General features: G+C 41.5%; 1 protein-coding gene across 4 annotated transcripts in view; it reads left to right on the forward strand.

Annotated features, from left to right (window-relative positions):
- The window catches only part of LNX1 (ligand of numb-protein X 1), a 188,299-nt gene that overhangs the window by 31,802 nt on the left and 135,004 nt on the right, over positions 1–21,493 (forward strand). The window contains exon 2 of one of the 4 annotated variants that reach the window (XM_044946309.2): positions 12,249–12,344. The exons of the other annotated variants lie outside the window; for them this stretch is intronic. The gene's annotated coding sequence lies outside the window, so the exon portion shown is untranslated. The remainder of the gene's footprint in view (positions 1–12,248; positions 12,345–21,493) is intronic. 4 annotated transcript variants of the gene reach the window in all.

Below are 21,493 nucleotides of genomic sequence, written 5' to 3' on the forward strand. Positions count from 1 at the left end.
TGAATCTCTGCAAATTACAGAGAAAAATAAAATGAGCTCCCTGATCTTGACAAACTCTCAGACTAGTACTAAAGACAAACAGATAAATAAACAACTGCAGTCTGGTGCTGTCATAGAATGATGTCCAATTTCTCTGTGGGTCAGAAGAGCCAAAGGACGGAAGGATATTCCGGACAGAGGGCGTTACACAGGATATAATTGGACAGTTTAGGAGAATGGCTTCGGAGAAGGCAATGGCGACCCACTCCGGTACTCTTGCCTGGAAAATCTCATGGACAGAGGAGCCTAGTAGGCTGCAGTCCATGGGGTCGCTAGGAGTCAGACACGACTGAGCGACTTCCCTTTCACTTTTCACTTTCATGCATTGGAGAAGGAAACGGCAACCCACTCCAGTGTTCTTCCCTGGAGAATCCCAGGGACAGGGGAGCCTGGTGGGTTGCCATCTATAGGATCGTGCAGTCAGACACGACTGAAGCGACTCAGCAGCAGCAGCAGGAGAATGGCTTGGTCCTTCCCACTAGCTAGAGCTGTACTTTTGAAACTTTATTATACATGCAAATCACCTGAGGTTCTTGCTCAAATGCAGATTCTGATTCTGTAGTCAGGAGTGAGCTCTGAAACTCTGCATTGCTAAGGAGTTCCCAGGCGATGTCAGTATGCTCTGTGCCCCCTTTGAGTAGCAGAGGCTATAGCGGAGATGAGGTGGGAACAGAAGTAGGAGCTGGTTAGTAAAGTGTTTTAAAAGTCATGCTATAGAATTTGGATTCTCTCCTGAAAGTAACAGGAGTAACCAAAATATTTGAAGAACCTCAAACTGATGGCTTTCTAAGTTTATTGGAAGCCCAATAAGGTATTTCCCCCAGGAAGCTTTCTCACTCTTCCCTGGGAGGAGCATCATGTGCATACCTTAATTTAGAACCAGCTGTACTATAAGGTAACACTGAACTACCCTTCTATCAAATTCACTTGATTCTAAACCCTGGAAGGACAGTAATGTCTTTTTCAGTATTGAAGGCTCAGATAGAAATCATCAAACTCCTGCCACTGTATCTGACTCATAGGGGTTTATTTATAAACTGTGATCCTATGACATTCTTGCTTTAGATCAGTGATTTTCAAATATTCACATGCATCAAAATGACAGAAGGCTTGTTAAGTCAGAAATTGCTGGATCCCACCCTCAGAGTTTGTGATGCAGTAATTTTGGACTAGAGCCCAAGAGTTTGTACTTCTAACATACTCACATGTGATGCAGACGCAGTCGGTCTGGGGACCACATTTTGAGAACCACTGGTCTAGAGGAGATCATGCATTACTTCCTACAAGTTGTACTAACAAATGAGATAAAGCAAATTACTGCCTTAAAAGCATGGCCCCTAAGCCGTGGAATCTTGAGCAATTAGTTAACATCTTCAGGCTTCAGAGTACTCATCCATAAAATGAAGATGGTAATTCTAGCACCTACCCCCTAGGACCAATGTGAGGATTCATTGAGCTAATATATATGTATATAATATATATAAAACACTCAGGAATCACAGATATTAATTGTCATTGCTAAAAGAACTCACATCACTTGCTGATGGCTCAGAGAGAATAAAACAGCTTCTTAGCAAAGCTAAAATGTGCTTCCCTGATGGCTCAGAAGGTAAAGAATCCGACTGTAATGCAGGAGACCCAGGTTCAATCCCTGGGTCGGGAAGATCCCCTGGAGGAGGGCATGGCAACCCACTCCAATATTCTTGCCTGGAGAATCCCCATGGACAGAGGAGCCTGGTGGGTTACAGTCCATGGGTCACAAAGAGTCGGACATGACTTAGTGACTAATACTTTCACGTTAAAGTAAACTTGGCAAATGTGAGTTTTACCCCTCTTCTTTGAAATCTGTAGAAATACAATAGCTCCTGTTGCATTTTTGTAAGCACAGTTTTCAAATTTTTAATCTGTAAAACATTAGCTAACCCCACATTTGTTAAAAAGATTTATACTTCACACTCATCATGATGGCTATAATAAAAAAAAAAGTGAAAATATTAGTCTCTCAGTCATGTCCGACTCTTTGCAACCCATGGACTGTAGCCCACCAGGCTCCTCTGTCCATGGAATTCTCCAGGCAAGAATACTGGAGTGGGTAGCCATTCCCTTCTCCAGAGGATCTTCTGACGCTGGGATCAAACTGGGTCTCCTGCACTACAGGTGGATTCTTTACCATCTGAGCTACCAGGGAAGCCCTATAATAAGAAAGTGGATAATAACACACATTGATGAAATTGGAACCTTCATGCACTGCTGGTGGGAATGTAAAATGGTTCAAACACTTTGGAAAACAGTTTGGCTGTTCCTTAAATTGTTTAACACAGTGTAATGATTTGACCCAGAAATTTCATTCCTAGGTAGAATTGACGGAGAAGGTGACGGCACCCCACTCCAGTACTGTTGCCTGGAAAATCCCGTGGATGGAGGAACCTGGTAGGCTGCAGTCCATGGGGTCGCTAAGAGTCAGACACAACTGAGCGACTTCACTTTCACTTTTCAGTTTCATGCATTGGAAAAGGAAATGGCAACCCACTCCAGTGTTCTTGCCTGGAGAATCCCAGGGATGGGGGAGCCTGGTGGGCTGCCGTCTATAGGGTCGCACAGAGTCGGACATGACTGAAGCAACTTAGCAGCAGCAGGTAGAATTGAAAACATATGATCTCACAAAAACTTTTACATGTTCATAATAGTATTGTTCATAGTAGCTAAAATGTGGAAAGAACCCAAAGTCCCATCAATTGATGAATATGTAGTTAAAGAAAATGTAGTATATATCCATACAAGGGAAGAGCAGTCAACCTTAAAAAGGAGTGAAGTTTCTGATACGTGCTACAACATGGATAAAGCTTTGATAACATTATGCTAAGTGAAAGAAGTCTGATACAAAAGGCCACATATATTGTATAAATGAGTCCATTTATATAAAATGCCCAAAAGAGGCAAGTCCATGGAGACAGAATGCTTTGTTGGGGCTGGGAAAAGAGGGGAATGGGGAGTGACTGATAATGGCATGGAAGTACTTTGGGGAATGATGAAAATGTTCTGGAGTTAGTGGTGATAAAGAGTGGTAACAAACAGTCTTGTGATAATAATAAACAGCATTGGACTGTATGCTTTTAAAAGGATGAATTTCAGTGTGTAAATTATATCTCAATATAAAAAATTATTTAAGACGCTATAGTCCTACTTGGTGAGAAAAACATTTTCATCCTAGAGTGGCAATGTCCCATAAGATAGCCACTGGTTACATGTGGCTCTTGAACGCTTGAAATGTGGCTAGTCCAAAGTGAGCTGTGCTATAAGTGTGAAATGCACACTGCAATTGAAAGTACATTTTTAAAATTGAAATGATTCTATTTTGGATACATTTAGTTAAATAAAATATAATGGTAAAATTAACTTACCTGTTTGTTTTTACCTTGTAAAATGTGGCCACTAGAAAATCTAAAATTCTGTAGGTGGCTGTCATTTGTGGCTCATGATCCTTCGATTCGCCTGATCTGCCTCTAAGGTCCTCCTCACTGGGTTCGAGGCTTTGTCGAGACACATGAAAGTATTTGCATCTGGGGTTACTGAATCTGAAGCTGGTCCTTTTTCTTTACATAAAGGGCTTTGTACCCAGGACTTGATTAGCTCTGTTCCATCAGCATGACTCAACACGTGTCAACAGGGCAATTCAATGGATGCTTCCAGTTTTTGTTCTTTGAGTAGAAGGCCACCTGCAAAAACAGAGCCTTGTTATCTCAAAGAGCAAGGTTCTGGACCATTATTATTTTAGAAAGTACTTTTTGTGTCTCTTGTTAATGAACTACACAGCAAGTCATCTGAAAAAGAAATTTTTAAGGCATAATTTCTTTCCTCTTCACAGTTAATTTTTTTTCAAGGCTCAAGTCCTATGTCAAAGTTTTCTTAGCCTAGATATAAATTTCTATATACCAGTGAAAACTGATTATAAGAATTCTTTGGAAAGGGAAAATTGCTTTTAAATAAACTGAAGACAAGGATTTATTTGGTAGGCAAAGTAGTTAAGAGCAAATTATTTAAATATTGCAGGAATGTCTATCAGTAAGTTAAGTAGGTTGATTGCTTTTAAAAATTGTAATTTTTTATTATAAATGCTCTTTTGAAAACAACAATATATGCTCTTTTGAAAAATTTATAAAACAACAAAAATCAAAGAGAAGTAAATAGCCAACACTTCTAATCATACTACCAGAGATATTCATTGTTAATATATACTAATAGATGTTTATCCTCCTGGGGACAGAAAGGTTCAAATTATCCTATATAGAGAAAACTGGCCCCAGTTCTATTAACTTTTGGTCAAAAAATAGTAAAACAGTGATTTTTCATCCAATAAAAATAATCCTATTGGCACTCTAAATTTTGAGAAGATAAATCCAATTTTTATAAGTTTGGTTATAATATTCCCGTGCTACAATTTACTTGCTGGACTGAATGTAATCCTTAGCCTTTACTTAAATAAAACAAGAAAGATATTTACACACATCAAAGATGTGGGTGGGCATGTCTATACATTTTTCTCCTCTCTTCACAAACACGGTTGTATAAAAATATTTACTGCTTCCCCATAGGCTCATGTATGTGGTGTAGTGTCCACGTCATGAGGCAGAAGGATGGATTATTCACTGGAGTTTTTATGGACCCACATTCAAGTATTTCCCCAGCTGTGTTTACAGCTTTGGGTTTCTAAGCCTCTTGAAAAGTAATCAGTTTTGATCATCTTAAATCCCAAAGTAAATTTTCTTTTCTGGAGATTATTCTAGTTGCTAACACAGGTTAGTCCGGCCTATTGGGCCATCTTTTAGTGCTGTAACTTCCAAACACGAAAGCTGTGGTTTTGCTTCATGGAAACAGGGAGCTTTGAAATATGACTCAGATTCTTCCCTACAAGAGGTGAGGTCTCAGAAATGCGTTGCTCTTTTTTAAATTGTATCTTGTCTTATTCTCTGGTCATTTCATTTTATAAGGCTGGTCACTTCAAAATAGTGTAAATACCCTTAAAGCCAGGTTCCCATATAATGCTATTTTTTGTATTAGTTTATATGTTTTAAAACTTTGTGTGTACAACTGCCGTAATGCTGTCAGTAATACTTGTTCTTGACTAATGAGAAGTACAGTGATATTTAAAGCTTTGGGGATTGTCATTTATAGGTTATTTCTTGTTAGATAACTTTTATAAATTACTATGTTTAATATTCTTTAGTTTAAACCTTTCTGCTGTAACCATTTTAGCTACAAAAAGCCAGAATGTTTGCTAAAAACAGGAAAGCTAAGACTTTACCATGTAACTGTGCTAGCTTGAGCAGATAAATTAGTGCATCTGTGCCTCAGTTGCCTTATGGAAATAATAATGAACTAATTGACTCAATTAGCTAATTTATGTAAAGTGAATAGTGTGATGACTGATATATTGATAAGTGCCAATAAAGTTTAGCTGCTGCTCCTGCCACCAGTAACTATAGTCAGAGTCATGTCCAACCCTTTGTGACCCCATGGACCATAAGCCCACCAGGCTCCTCTATCCATAGGATTTCCCAGGCAAGAATACTGGAGTGGATTGCCATTTCCTTCTCCGAGGGATCTTCCTCAACCAGGGATTGAACCTGGGTCTCCTGCATTGCAGGCAGATTCTTTACCAACTAAACTCCCAGGGAAGCCCATAGTCAGAACACTCTAGTTCAATGACATAAGTTCCTCCATCAAATGGAGACAGGCTCACTTCTTCCAGACTGGCAACTATGAGAACTTTCTATGTGGAAAAGTGAAGCAACAAGGGATCATCTGCCGGGCTGTCCAGGTAAGCCAAATCAACCGCAAGTCACCATTTGTTCAGTGACACATGCAAACACTAAGAAAATGAGATGAAAGCAGCAACAGGTGTCTCACGAGACACTTAATTTGGTCAACAAATGCTGACCATCCATGGGTCATATGGTGCTGTTCTGGGTACGGGATACTGAAGAGCAGACACGTAAGATGTACTGCCTGCCTTTAGAATCTTCTGTCTCTAAGGAACTTTTAAATGCATGGCACTTAGGAGTTATTTGTATCCATGAAGAGAATGTATTTCCCAACATTTCTAAGGGAAAATATTTAAAAGGAGCCCCATTATACACAGAACACTAGAAAAAGAGAAAGAAAAGATAGACACTCAGTTAAAATATCCAAGCGTCTATCTTCATCACTATTGCTGTTACGATAAACTGCTTCAAACTCAGTGACTAAACCGACAATCCTCTGTTATTTCTCATAATTCTCAGAGTTGGCTGAGCTCTCCCACTCTGGATTTTGCCTGAGATCACTCGTGAGCCTGCCTTCAGCTTCCAGGACTGAGATGGCCTGACTCCCACATCAGGGAGTTGGTGCTGCCCATTGGTGAGAGCCTCTGTTCTCTTCCAAAGGCCTCTCATTCACCAGTAGACTTGCCTGAGCTTCTTAACAGCATGGCCATCTCAGGGTCCCAGGAGGGTAAGAGTGGAGGCTGCCAAGCCCCTCAGTGCCTAAGCTCTGGAACTCCCACAACATCCTGAGGCCTCGGCAGGTTGATTCACGGGGGTGGGGACATGGTCCCTAATTCTCATTGGGAGAAGCATATCATATTGCAAAGGGGTTGGACACAGCATCAGTTAACTGCTGCATAACAAACCACCCCAAAAGTTAAAGGCCTAAGACTAACCTCCCACAGCCCATTCACCTCTCTTTAACTCATGTCATGTTCTCTTCAGTGGCATGTGTAATTATCCCTCCCGTTTCTGCAGTTCATCAGTTTGAAATGTCATGACAAAGTTAGGGTCAATGACTTGAGGAAAAAAGAAAACTACACTTCTTCCTCACTCTCAGAGTTCAAAAGCAGATGAATGCATTGAGGAATAGCTCCAGAAGTCAACTTGGGATAAGATGAAGAGAGGACATGTTTCATTAAGAAGAGGAGCCAGATTCGGAGGCGGGGCCACAGCCTGGGGTCCTCCCTGCACCTGGAGCTTCCTTTGAAGTGAAGGAAATTGCTCCACCATGAGGAGGCGGAGGGAGGTGAACAGATGGGAGCACGGAATGTAAAACTAGTAAACGTTCTGTACACACCCAGGGGGCAGTCAACAGCGTAGGCTGACTAATAGTAGCTCCAGTTCGTTTTCTTGGCTTCTGGTATTTTACCTCATATTTGATGCTGAAGTTCACAATTTAGACAATCTTTAAAGTTCTTGGACTTCTGATCTAAAGAGAAACTGGTCATTTTCCAGAACCTTCACCTTCCACTTCTCTGTTGTGGGGAGAGAACCATGGCCTGACACTCCTAGAGAAGTAGCCCCAAATCGTGTATTTGCTTTAGTTACAAAGGTTAACCTAGGAGTCACTTCACAGAAGGAAGTACAGACAAAAAGCAACAGAGGTAGAAACCCCAAAGGATATGCATTTCCAGAAGGATGTTGGAGCCTTTCTGAGTGCTGTTTCTGAGATGAGACACTATGCCGAGAGGGGTGTGTTAGTTGCTCAGTCATGTCTGACGGTTTGTGATGCCATGGACTGTAGCCCATCAGGTCCATTGTCCATGGGATTTTCCAGGCAAGAATACTAGAGCGGGGTGCATTTCATAAGTCTTTGGATTAAGAATGGGAATCCCAGAAGCAGAAATTCTTTCCTAAGGACTGTGTCAGTGCAGGGGTACAAATGGAACAACCAGTGTTCCTAGAAAGGAAGAAGTTTTAAGGGAGACAGAATCCTTCAAACTGGCTGGGTGAGGTCTTTATGTCTGAACAATATACATTCATGTATTTTCACAAATGCATGTATGAGATCAGTTTAAACATAGGTGTGTGGTTGTGTGGGTGGTCTTTTTGCTTGTTTTCCTTTTTATAGACTTGGTGCTTCCTCTTCTCTTACATGCAAATATATCAATTCCCAACCCACCCACCTACACAGATAACTGACATTAATAATCTAATATGTATCTTTCCTATTTTCACTGATGACTGTATAGTCATATAAAATGTATGCCTACACACACATGCACTTTTGATAATTGTTTGACAAAAACAGAAAAATATTACCCTTATTTTTCCTGCATTGTGCTTTATTCAGTCAATAATACTTTCTGAAACTTCCTGTCAACTAGCAGAACTCTGTTGTTCTTTTTGGTAGCCCTGTTGTTCAACCACAGGGCTCCCCTATAGTTTATTCAATCACTCTCCTGTTGCCAGAAACATTGTAGCTTTCAGAGACAATTTGCAAAAAAGAACTAAAACAATCCTCCCCTTCCAAAAAAACACTTAATATAAATCCTTAGGTTCTAGCAACTACATCTATTGGAGTGTTTCCCAGGAAGAATATTGCTGGCCTGTAAAGTATGTGTATTTTAAATTTTAGTAGGTATTGTGGTACCATCTCCCCAAGAGGCTATAGCATTTCTCATTCTGACTATGAAAGTGATCTCTTTCCTACAACCCTGCCAGCAAGAAGTGCTTCAGATCTTTTAAGTTTTAGAAAATCTGGTAGGTACAAAATGATAAGTGAAAGTGATGCTCAGTCATGTCCAACTCTTTGCGACCCCATGAACTGTAGCCTACCAGGCTCCTCTGTCCATGGGATTTTCCAGGCAATAGTACTGGAGCAGATTGCCATTTCCTTCTCCAGGGGGTCTTCCTGACCCAGGGATTGAACCCAGGTCTCCCGAATTGTAGACAGACGCTTTACCGTCTGAGCCACCAGGGAAGTCATCTCATCGTTGATTTGCATTCCCCTCACTTTGGGTGAACTTGAACACCTTTCCGTGTTTCTTAGCCATTGGATTTGCTTTTCAACGAGTTGCCCATTCATATACTTTGCCCATTTTCCTACTTGTTTGTTCTCATTCCTCTTGTCAAATTACAGTAAATATTTGTATATTATAAAAGTGAAATAAACTATCTACGCAATATGTATTTCTTGAAACCTACCATGGTTGATGATATTTTTACAATAGCTTTGCCTTAAAGTTATAATTTTAGAGTTAAATATGCCTGCCTTTTCTCTCATAGCGTTGACTTCTCAGTTTGGATCAGGAAAGTTTTCCTGCACAATATAGTGCATATAATCTAGATTCTTCTTGCAAGAGCTTTGCTTTACCTTTCTATGTTTACTGGTGCATTTTACTCGTCTGTTTGTACCTTTAGATATACAATAAAATTGGGATCAAATAAGGTACTTATCTGAATACAATGGCCTGCTAGAGAGTTCTGATAACTGGTGAGGACGTCTCCGTCCCATGCTTACTTTTCTAAAATTACCTACCTTTTCTTCAGTATTTCATTTTTTTCCTAGAAACGATAAAATCATCTTATTTAATTGCCAAAGCCTAACAAACCAAAATACCCACCTTGCTGTGAGTTTTAGTGAAATACATACACAATTTGAGGGAATATTTTTATAGCATTGAGTCCTCTTATCCAAAAATATGGCATTTCTGTCCATTTCTCCTTTTACGTACATATTTTAGTATGATTTTGTTATTTCCTTTTTTTTGTTGTATCTAAGTATTCCATAGGGGTTGACTTTGAATATTTTTTTCCATTCCTATTTTATTACTAGAGAAAAGTTAATGATTTTTGTTTTTTGCATATTTTTGGATCCGTCTACTTTACAAAATTCTCTCCTTAAATCTAGGAGATTTTTTACCAGATTCCTTTGGGTTTTCTAACTTTACAATCATATCATCTGCAAAAATAGATCATTTTTCCTCTTCTTTCCCAATGTTTTCTCCAGTTTTCAAATTTGTTGCCATAAAGTTTTAAATTATATTCTCTTTTAATACTCTTGGTCATTTTAATATTTGATCTTTCTACTTTCTGATCTTTTATAATTTTGCTTTTTTTCCTTTTAAAAAATTAGATTGTTTATCAAGTGGATAGAATTTTAATATAATAAGATTTTAAATTTATTTATATACTTTATTACTTTTCTCCTTTCTATTAAGATTTTACCTTTATTCAGGTCAGTTCAGTTCAGTTCAGTCGCTCAGTCATGTCCAACTCTTTGCGACCCCATGAATCACAGCACGCCAGGCCTCCCTGTCCATCACCAACTCCTGGAGTTCACTCAGACTCACGTCCATCGAATCAGTGATGCCATCCAGCCATCTCATCCTCTGTCGTCCCCTTCTTCTCCTGCCCCCAATCCCTCCCAGGATCAGAGTCTTTTCCAATGAGTCAACTCTTTGCACGAGGTGGCCAAAGTTTATTAATCATTCTTTATTGTTATTTTTCTAATTTCTTAGAATGTAGACTTAGTTGCTTTACTTCTCATCTTTATTCTTTCACAAGGAAGGCCTTTTGACTGTAAAATTTCTACAACTCTATGAAATTAAAGTTGAAAACGGAGAAGGCAATGGCACCCCACTTCAGTACTTTTGCCTAGAAAATCCCATGGAAGGAGGAGCCTGGTAGGCTACAGTCCATGGGGTCGCTAGAGTCAGACATGACTGAGCGACTTCACTTTCACTTTTCACTTTCATGCATTGGAGAAGGAAATGGCAACCCACTCCAGTGTTCTTGCCTGGAGAATCCCAGGGACGGGGAAGTCTGGTGGGCTGCCGTCTATGGGGTCGCATAGAGTCAGACACGACTGAAGCGACTTAGCAGCAGTCGGACACGACTGAAGGGACTTAGCAGCAGCAAAGTAGAAAAATTGTGCAGTCAAAAGGCCTTCCTAGTGAAAGAAGGTCAGTAATTTCCCTTTTGATTTCTTCAAGTCAATTGTTTTCTAACTATTTTTTCATTTTCAAGAAGACAATTTTTGGCCATCTTTTGATAATTTTTTTTTACTAATTGAATTAGGATCAGATAATGTGACCTATAAAATCTTTGTTTTTTGAATTTCTGAAGCTTTTTTTTGTAGCCAGCTATATGATCAGTCTTTATAAATGTTCTATAGACACATAAAAAGTAATGAAAATTATCTATGTTTGAAATGTAGGGTATTCTCCAGTTATTGTGTGTGGAAGCAGTATGGCACATAGATTAAAAGCAAAGAATAGAGGAAAATGTCTACTTTCAATCTCAAACTTACCGTATGACCTTGACTGTGTTTGTAAGACATAAATAATAATGATATTTATCTCATAGGGTATTTGAAAGAATTAAATTATTTAATATTCGTAAGTACTTAGAATAGAAATTAGCACATACCAAATGCTATATAATTAATTTTGTAAACAAAAAGAATTCATATATGTCAGTTCATATATGTCCTTATTTCTTCGTTTCTACGGAATTGCCCAATACAGTCCAAAGAGATATATATTGGGTTTATTTAAGTTTTGGTGTTTTTAAGGATGGCTCTGTATCAAAACATTGAAAGTGAAAGTGAAAGTCACTCAGTCATGTCCAACTCTTTGTCACTCCACGGACTGTCCATGGAATTCTCCAGGTCAGAATACAGGCATGGGTAACCTATCCCTTCTCCAGGGGATCTTCCCAACTCAGGAATCAAACCAGGGTCTCCTGCATTGCAGGCAGATTCTTTACCAACTGAACTATGAGGGAAGTCCTTACCAAAACAATGTTCTGGTTCTATTTTAAATTTCAAATTATTAAAGTGATAGATTTTAAAACGTAATCCTTTTTTTCTTCTTTAGATTTTCGTTTTACTTCCTTGAATTTTTTCTTATCTCTATTACTTATTTTTTACATTTGATGCACAATTTAAAATTTCTTTGCCCTTTAATAAACTTAGTCTCAGTCTCATTCTTCCTTAATTAGGTTGCCTTTTCTCCCAAATCATACATAAATAACCATTCTCCTTATGCTTTAGAATGCTGGATTTCCTTCGGAGCAGTTCAGGCAAATTAAGTAGCCTGTGTAATCAGATTGGATTACAGGTGTGTTCCCAAAATGACATTAAAGTGTACTGAGTTCTGTAGTCAGTTCCTTCTTACAATTTCCAGTGTCCTTCATTTTTTGTGTAAGTCCAAGTTTTTGTCTCGTATCATATTCCTTCTGCCTAAAGAAATCCCTTTAACATTTCTTATAGTTCATGTCTGTTAGTAATGAATGATCTAGGTCTTTGTTTTTCTGAAAAGTCTCAATTTCCCTTCATATTTTCTATAGAATTTGGGATTGATAATTTTCCCTTCTAGCATTTTAAAGATATTCTTCTGCAGCCTTAAGTTTTATTCCTTTCTCATGAGAAGTCTGATCTTTCTTATCTTCCTTCCATAGACCTGAACCATGAGGAAGGCTTTCTCCTACTTTCTACTCCACCATTGTCAAATCCAATCATTGAAAACAGCTTACCAACAGGGGCCATTTCCAAAGGTAAGCAGAAGGCCAGGGCAGACTCCGAGCTAGAGACAGTATGCTTTTCAGGGGCTGTATAGTCGTATAGCAGTAGTGCTCAGTCGTGTCTGACTCTTTGCAACCCCATGGACTGTAGCCCGCCAGGCTCTTCTGTCCATGGGGATCCTCCAGGCAAGAACACTGGAGTGGGTTGTCGTTCCCTTCTGCAGGGGATCTTCCCAACCCAGTGATCAAACACACATATCTTGCATCTCCTGCATTGGCAGACAGATTCTTTGCCACTAACTCCACCTGGAAGCCCAGGGGGTGTGGGTGAAGCCATTACCATGCAGGAGAGAAGCAATGATTAGAACTCTGAGAGAAAGAGAGCTTGTGCCCTATGTCAGAAAATGAACCACTCCATTACCCTGGAAGGGGAGTTTAAATGCATGGAAGAAAACATGTCACTTTCCTCAGAAGCATCCAAAGCATCATCTTTCCAAGTTTCCTGCTCGTGCATCTCTCTTTTCTTGGAAGAAGTAACCCATGACCTGCTATTTCCCACCCAAGCAGTTCAGGCCCATTACAGACATGAACACAGATTTTCAGTCTCAGGGAATTAAATGAAAGAAAAATTAGTCTGTCTCTGCCTTTGGACTGATATTTATAATTCATTTCTGGTGTAAGAAATAACAAATCCAGCTAGCCTAAGTACACCTCGGATATGAAGTATGCTCACATGCCGTTTGGAGCTCTGGTTAAACTTGGCCTGAACCCCAGTACCACCTCCTACGAGAGTTCAGAGTCCTTGGTACAATCTCTGAGGGTCCTGGGTTCCTTTGTCTTACGTCTCCCTCTCTCCAGCTCCTACATCCACGTGGGCTCTGCTAGTTCTGCTTAAGTCTAGACAGTTTATCAGTTTGCCCCCAAATACCCCCATTACTTCAGTATGTTGTGAGTATAAAAACTTTAATAACAGGTCACATATCATTTGGTCTCCATTTATTTTTTCTTCAAACACGCTCCAGTTTAAGGAGGATGTCCTGGGCTTATGATAAGAGAACAGAGAAGTCCACCAGCAGTAGTTGCTGGTATATTTTTAGTGGGAGGGTGACGGAAAAGTAATATAAATTCTTTCCTAGGGAGAGTAGAGCAAAAATCAGCAGCTCATCAGAAACTTGGAATGGACATAGCCTCAAGTGATAAATTGCCCTCCACCAAATTCATAGAACAACAGATGGATTTGAGCAGCTCCCCTGGCTTCAGCACTACCACCATCTGTGAGAATTGTTGGTATGTGTGGTGGCCCCATGCTGCAGTGAATGGCCCTCAGAAATAAATTGCTTTCCATTTGTGAAAACATTGCCAAATATTTTAGGCAAATATGATTGTATAATTGGGTTGATTTTCAAAATATTTAGTAATCAGTACAGCAGAGGCATCAACCAATCTGGATAGACCTGACCAATCATTAGAGATGTTAGGAGTAAGGACCCACTACAGCCCCATGGTGGATACCAGCTGAATACCTACCCTGCCTACAACTTAATAACAACTCTGCTAATTCATATCATGTTATACCCAGATGCTTCTTTCTCCTTCCTTTTCCCAACTATATTTAACTGGCCAAAAAATTTTATGGAAAAACATTTTGGCCAACCCAATACTTTGTTCATTCATTCATCTATCCATCTATTCAATAAAGATATCATTAAGCTCCTCCACATGCTTTCCCAAACTTTCTTGGCTCCTGTCCCATTATCCCTCATACAGGTATCTTCCCTAATTAAATCCTTGTGTGCTTAGCCTCATCCTGGCATCTGTTTCTCACAAGACCCAGACTAACTCCTCATGGTGGTATCACAGTCACAGACAACAGAGTAGTTTGTTATATTTGAAACCATCCCTGTATCACTATGGAGGGTAACTTCCTCTCCATTTCTTTGGGCATGCGCATTAACAGACCCTGATTGCTGTTTCTTACTCTGTTCCTCTTCCCATCACAACAGCAGAATTCTACAGCTTCCCAATGAAGATCTACTTTTGCTTTTTTATGAAATCTCATATGATCGCTTCCAGGGGAGGATAACAGTGCTAACAGAAGTCAGCCATTTAAGCAGGAGTGAAGAGAGTAGGTAGTATTCGGATGCTATAGAACAGGAAGATTTGTAGGAGAGGGACTGGTGGAGCAGGGCAGGGAGAAATAATAGCAATCAGTTTAGAATATTTGGTTTAGAGAAGACTGAAACTTGGAACAGACCTCTTGGTGAACTCTGGCATGTGGTTCCTGGTTCATTCATTCTGGAGAAGATGCTACCTTAAGTAGAGGATAGAACAAAGAGTCACAGATCTTTTTCCAACTTCAAGTTCATAGGAATTAGTGTGTGCAGTGTTCTCTTGTGGCAGAGATGAGGACAGGACATGCCCAACATAACTGCTGCCCCCCTCTGCCAAAACCCTACAGCAACATGATATTGAAGAATAAGCATCCTGAGGTTCACCTGGCTTGCTGCCACACACACTCCAAAATCACAGCTGTGACTTTATGGATGGGTGGACAGAAAGTGATCAGTGTTGATCCAGGTGCACCGAATCTGAGAAGGACTGGCCACCCTGGGGAGACACTTTAATGAGAGTCACCCAACACGGAGGTGGGAATACACCTGTGGAAGGATTTGCCAAAGACATGCTTTCAGTCAGCCTCTGGGGCAACTCAGAGAAAATGGGAGAAAGGATTGGAAGGGCAGCCTCTCACTTGCCACGTGAACCATGCTGCTTCAGGGGGACAGGATGAGCTGGAAGAACCAGTCTAGCCACCCTAGGCTGATAGCCAGTACTGATATTGACAAAGCCTCAAATTACAACAGGGCAAATGGGGAACTTAGTGACCCAGGGCCTCTGGATCACTGCTTCTAGCTCTTCAGTTCAACTTCTAGCTCTTCAGTTCAGTCACTCAGTTGTGTCCGACTCTTTGCGACCCCATGAATCGCAGTATGCCAGGCCTCCTTACCCATCACCAACTCCCAGAGTTCACTCAGACTCACGTCCATCGAGTCAGTGATGCCATCCAGCCATCTCATCCTCTGTCATCCCCTTCTCCTCCTTCCCCCAATCCCTCCCAGCATCAGGGTCTTTTACAATGAGTCAATTCTTCGCATGAGGTAGCCAAAGTACCAGAGTTTCAGCTTTAGCATCATTCCTTCCAAAGAAATCCCAGGGTTGATCTCCTTAAGAATGGACTGGTTGGATCTCCTTGCAGTCCAAGGGACTCTCAAGAGTCTTCTCCAACACCACAGTTCAAAAGCATCAATTCTTTGGCGCTCAGCCTTCTTCACAGTCCAACTCTCACATCCATACATGACCACAGGAAAAACCATAGCCTTGACTAGACGAATCTTTGTTGGCAAAGTAATGTCTCTGCTTTTCAATATGCTATCTAGGTTGGTCATAACTTTCCTTCCAAGGAGTAAGCGTCTTTTAATTTCATGGCTGCAGTCACCATCTGCAGTGATTTTGGAGCCCAGAAAAATAAAGTCTGACACTGTTTCCACTGTTTCCCCATCTATTTCCCATGAAGTGATGGGACCGGATGCCATGATCTTCATTTTCTGAATGTTGAGCTTTAAGCCAACTTTTTCACTCTCCACTTTCACCTTCATCAAGAGGCTTTTTAGTTCCTCTTCACTTTCTACCATAAGGGTGGTGTCATCTGCATATCTGAGGTTATTGATATTTCTCCCTGAAATCTTGATTCCAGCTTGTGTTTCTTCCAGCCCAGAATTTCTCATGATGTACTCTGCATATAAGTTAAATAAGCAGGATGACAATATACAGCCTTGACATACACCTTTTCCTATTTGGAACCAGTCTGTTGTTCCATGTCCAGTTCTAACTGTTGCTTCCTGACCTGCATATAGGTTTCTCAAGAGGCAGGTCAGGTGGTCTGGTATTCCCATCTCTTTCAGAATTTTCCAGTTTATTGTGATCCACACAGTCAAAGACTTTGGCATAGTCAATAAAGCAGAAATAGATGTTTTTCTGGAACTCTCTTGCTTTTTCTATGATCCAGTGGATGTTGGCAATTTGATCTCTGGTTCCTCTGCCTTTTCTAAAACCAGCTTGAACAACTGGAAGTTCACGGTTCATGTATTGCTGAAGCCTGGCTTGGAGAATTTTGAGCATTACTTTCCTAGCGTGTGAGATGAGTGCAATTGTGCGGTAGTTTGAGCATTCTTTGGCATTGCCTTTCTTTGGGACTGGAATGAAAACTGACCTTTTCCAGTCCTGTGACCACTGCTGAGTTTTCCAAATTTGCTGGCATATTGAGTGCAGCACTTTCACAGCATTATCTTTCACAATTTGAAACAGCTCAACTGAAATTCCATCACCTCCACTAGCTTTGTTCATAGTGATGCTTTCTAAGGCCCACTTGACTTCACATTCAACTTCACTGAAGTTGAACAGTCCTATGAAGACCTACAAGACCTTTTAGAGCTAACACCCAAAAAAGATGTCCTTTCCATTATAGGGGACTGGAATGCAAAAGTAGGAAGTCAAGAAACACCTGGAGTAACAGGCAAATTTGGTCTTGGAATACGGAATGAAGCAGGGCAAAGACTAATAGAGTTTTGCCAAGAAAATGCACTGGTCATAGCAAACACCCTCTTGCAACAACACAAGAGAAGACTCTACACATGGACATCACCAGATGGTCAACACCGAAATCAGATTGATTATATTCTTGGCAGGCAAAAATGGAGAAGCTCTACACAGTCAACAAAAACAAGACCAGGAGCTGACTGTGGTTCAGATTATGAATTCCTTATTGTCAAATTCAGACTGAAATTGAAGAAAGTAGGGAAAACCACTAGACCATTCAGGTATGACCTAAATCAAATCCCTTCTAGCTCTTAACTCTCTATAAATATTCATGGAATTAAGCTGAATGGATTTGAAAATTAAATAGAGGCATGTTTCAGACATTCTCATACCCTAGAGAGAATGAGTTCCTGCTGTCTCACCTGTACTTTGGCACTTGGTTGCAGTTGAGGTCAGCATTTCCAGTGCAGGATTAGATGAGCCATCCAGGGGTGGAGGACTCGAGGGTAAGTCCACAATGATAACAACTCCACATTCTCATAACTGGTAGGAGGGGAAACTATTCATTACTCTGTGATCATCTAAACTTCGACTGGAAGTGCAGCTTCTATGCTGGCCTTGGGAGGAGCAGCAGTTCCTAGGGCCAGAGGTACTAGGACTGGCCATGGAAATGCCTTTGTCCACGTCACCCGAGCCTGGTGTCCATGGCTCCACCTTGTTGTGGCTTTACGGCCACAAGGAAGTGCCCTTACTTACTCCAGACCCCTCATCGTGACTTAGAGGCAGATGCCCAGGGAAATTCATCTCTAAGAAGGGCTGAAAAGAGAGGCAGTCATCCAGGTTCATTGTCCAAGTTGAGAAGGAAAATCTTCACCTGCTTGTGATTTGAGAAAAGCCAAATGAATTGCCCCTTGCTGAGATTCTGTTGGAAGATTAACAGCTGTCTCTCCATTAATGGTGAGTAGTTTTCAAGATATTCTTTCTTATATTTGACTTTGGAGAGATGAAGGACAGGATTCTTGGCAGTGAACCCTGTTTTTGAGGACCTGCCCTCTCTTGGATGGAGGCAAAATTTCACTGGGAAGGAAAACACTTCTCCATCTAGACGTTGGCTTCTTCTATGCTTATAACACCCAAAGGGCCCAGCAGCATGTTTTGCCTCTTGTTTTTGTCTTTTCCACGCCATCTCTTATTGGGCCATTTTGGGTGTGTATCTATGACTCACTGTAGGTTATTAGTTATGTGACATTTTAACTTTATCAGGAAGAAGTCTGAAGAAGTTGGGCTCTCGGGCCTGGACAGAGCACTCTATTAGACAACATAAAAGACAGCAAGTATAAGGAGGTTTTGTGAAGAAAATGGTCATTTGGTCTTATTCACTGAGGACTGAATATACAGAAAGTAGAATTAAGTGGGGCTTAAATTATGCAACACTGAAAGCTTATGAAGTTTAAGGTGGGGATCTTTAATAAAGGCTTTCTAACATTGTCAATTCCACTTGAAAGGAATTTCATCTAAATAGCTACAGATGTTACTGTCACATGAGAGTGCAGGTCTTTTTCAAGTTCTTCCCAAGGTACCAGCCAATCCTGACTGTGAGCATGAAACTCCAAGACCACATTTGAGGCGCAGTTTTTCTACCCACCCAAGATAAGCCACATCTACACTTGTGAAAGTCATTAAGGTGTAAGAGGATCCCCTGGAGAAGGAAATGGCAACCCACTCCAGTATTCTTGCCTGGAAAATCCCATGGACAGAGGAGGCTGGCCGGCTGCAGTCCATGGGGTCAGAAGAGCAGGACATGACCACGTGACTAAACCACCACCACCAGGAAGACTCAGGTTCTCTGAAGCGAACCTAGAGGCACGATGGGTCCCTGTTCTCATGGGTCCCCTTTTGGCAAAGGGCCAGGGCAATGCCATGTGGGCCTGGGAAGGTCACGGGCGCTAAAATGGACCTGCACCCCAGTGTAAGCTCTGTCATTACCGGTTGGGCGAACTTGGGCAGACGTTTTTAACAACTTAAATCTTTTAAATAAGAAGAAACAAGCCACCCTTCGTCTTTCCTGTAACTGTATGACTACCTGGCAGTCTCCACCTTGGGCTTTAATCCTCTGTCTTTAACTCTGCTTCTTCATGGATGAGGAGTTCCTGAAAACTGAGATTCTTCTCATCCTTGACAGTGACTAGACGTCAACAGTTTAATGTGTTTTTTGAATATCTGAATGAATGAATCATGAAGGTCTAGGTGGTGGCATCACTGTGAAAATTACGTGTAATAAAGGTAGTCTCCTTTCTAAAGTCCATAGACTTAGACTCCTAGGAAAAGGAAGGGATCCTTCCAGATGTGACCTAACAATGAGAATTCCCTCATTCGTCCACTTGCTTTACAGTCATCTTTAGTTCTTTTGACTAATGTCTGTTGAAGGCACTGGGCTGTGTTCCTTCCAGACACTGGGCCAAGTCCTACAGGTCTATGAGAAGTCATGTTCCCTAGCTGACTATCTAGAGAGAAGACTATCTTTTAAAAATTATAATCAGGATAATAACTGCCTGAGTAGGGCATGCAGCGAGCACAGCGCAGGTGTGGATGTCTGCTCGGGAATGTGAGGAGAGGTTCTATAAAGGAGGTGGCGCTTGTGCTGAGCCCTGAAGATGGAGTAGGAGTTTCCCAAACTGAGGGAGGAGAAACACCTGAATGTCAGGCCTGCCTGTAACCCACTGGGCAAATTGGACAAGTGACTTTACCTCTAAGAGACTCAGTCTCCTCACCTGTTAAGTAGAGTTAGCTCCTGGGGTTTCTGCCAGGATCCTGTAAGAGAGCATTTAAAAGTGCACCACATCAATGCAGGTGATGCTGGATGAATAAGAACTGTTAGGGCGGTGTTGCATGAGTAAGAGCCTAGCAGTGAGAGACTCTGGTTGTTACGGGAACCACATTCAGGTTTTCTTGGGTACCTAAGAGGGACCCCAACAAACAGTGCTTCCCTTTCCCACCTGAGTTTGGAATAATTAGAGAAAAATTGAAGAGTAATTACTGAGGCCAAAATATCACCTTTCAAATGGTAATAGCTAAGTTGGAGAACAAGACCTGGAACAAGGTGAAAGAGCTTGAAGGCACCCAGCCCGGGCAGATCTGGGCATGATGTCTTCTCAAATAGAAGCCTGCCCTGGGAAGACTCAGCATATGGAGCGGCAGAGGAAAACTCCCAAGACAGCCAAGGGAGGAGTGCAGCTGAGCTGGCCCGTCGTTCTTTCCTATTTTTTCACTGAAGGACTTGGCAGGGGGCAGAGTGAGTGAAGGGCAAAGTATGGCTGGAGTTTTCTTTGGAAACCACTTTCTTGTGGAAATGTTGGGGCAGAGACGGGGGTAAGGGCAGACCCCTCTAACACAGTGTTACTAGGGCATGGGGGCTGGGGCACGGGCAGTATTCTGAGGGTGGAAAGGATATAGAGATGTTGCTGAGGTATGATAGGCAGGCAGGGCCCGGGGTCATGTAAAGCCTGGTGTGCCATGCCAGGCAAATGGACTGCAGGTGGGCTGACTGCAGAGAAGAGACATGGTGGACCAGGACTGCTGAAGAGACCAACTAGAGGGGCTGGCATTGCAGATGTATGGATACAGTGACTCCAAACCTCATGCTTATAGGAAGAGAGAAGGCTAGAGCCCTGGTTCCACCAGGCCATTGGGAAGTTGAGGATGCAGGCAAGGAAGTGGGATCTGGGTCAGACAAGCTTGAAGTGAAAACAGAAGAGAGAGATATTCTTGGGTGAGCTCCAGAAGTCAAGAACCAGGAGTACAATCCATTCAGAGAGGAAAGCAAAATTTGAGTAGGGGAGTGGAAAATCTGAACAGTTAAAAGAATATAGAAGAGAGTAACATTCTCAGATTTTTTTGAAATGAAAGATTTTGGGATGATAAGATGCAAGCGGCAGCCCTGAAAATGGGCAGCTTCAGAGGAATAGAGGTAAATGTCCTTAGAGTTGGTGGGGTTAAGGATGTAGAGGGGTCATCCACAAGGACATGGACGCCTTTAGAATGAGGTCAAAGTTCAAAAGGAGAGGCAACATTTTACACTTTTGACATATGGTATTGGGTCAATTGAGCTTCCCTCATGGCTCAGATGGTAAAGAATCTATCTGCAGTGTAGGCTACCTGGGTTCAATCCCTGGGTCAGGAAGATCCGCTGGCGGAGGGCATGGCAACCCACTCCAGTGTTGTTGCCTGGAGAATCCCATGAACAGAGGAGCCTGGCAGGCTACAGTCCATGCAGTTGCAAAGAGTCCAACACGACTGAGTAACACACACACACACACACACACACACACACACACACTGGGTCAATTTTAACAGGACTATGGGAAGATCCCCTGGAGAAGGGAATGGCAACCCACTCCAATATTCTTGCCTAGTAAGTTCCATGGACAGAGAAGCCTGGTGGTCTACAGTCCATGGAGTTGCAAAGAGCTGAACATGACTGAGCAGCTAACACACAAATGATGAAACCAAGAAAGACAGACACAACAACCTTCAAAATATCAACAACCATCAGCAAAAAAATTAAATAATCCACCAGGTTTATGCAAGAA

Source organism: Bubalus bubalis, chromosome 7, assembly GCF_019923935.1.
Source record: "Bubalus bubalis isolate 160015118507 breed Murrah chromosome 7, NDDB_SH_1, whole genome shotgun sequence".
NCBI classification, from domain to species: domain Eukaryota; kingdom Metazoa; phylum Chordata; class Mammalia; order Artiodactyla; family Bovidae; genus Bubalus; species Bubalus bubalis.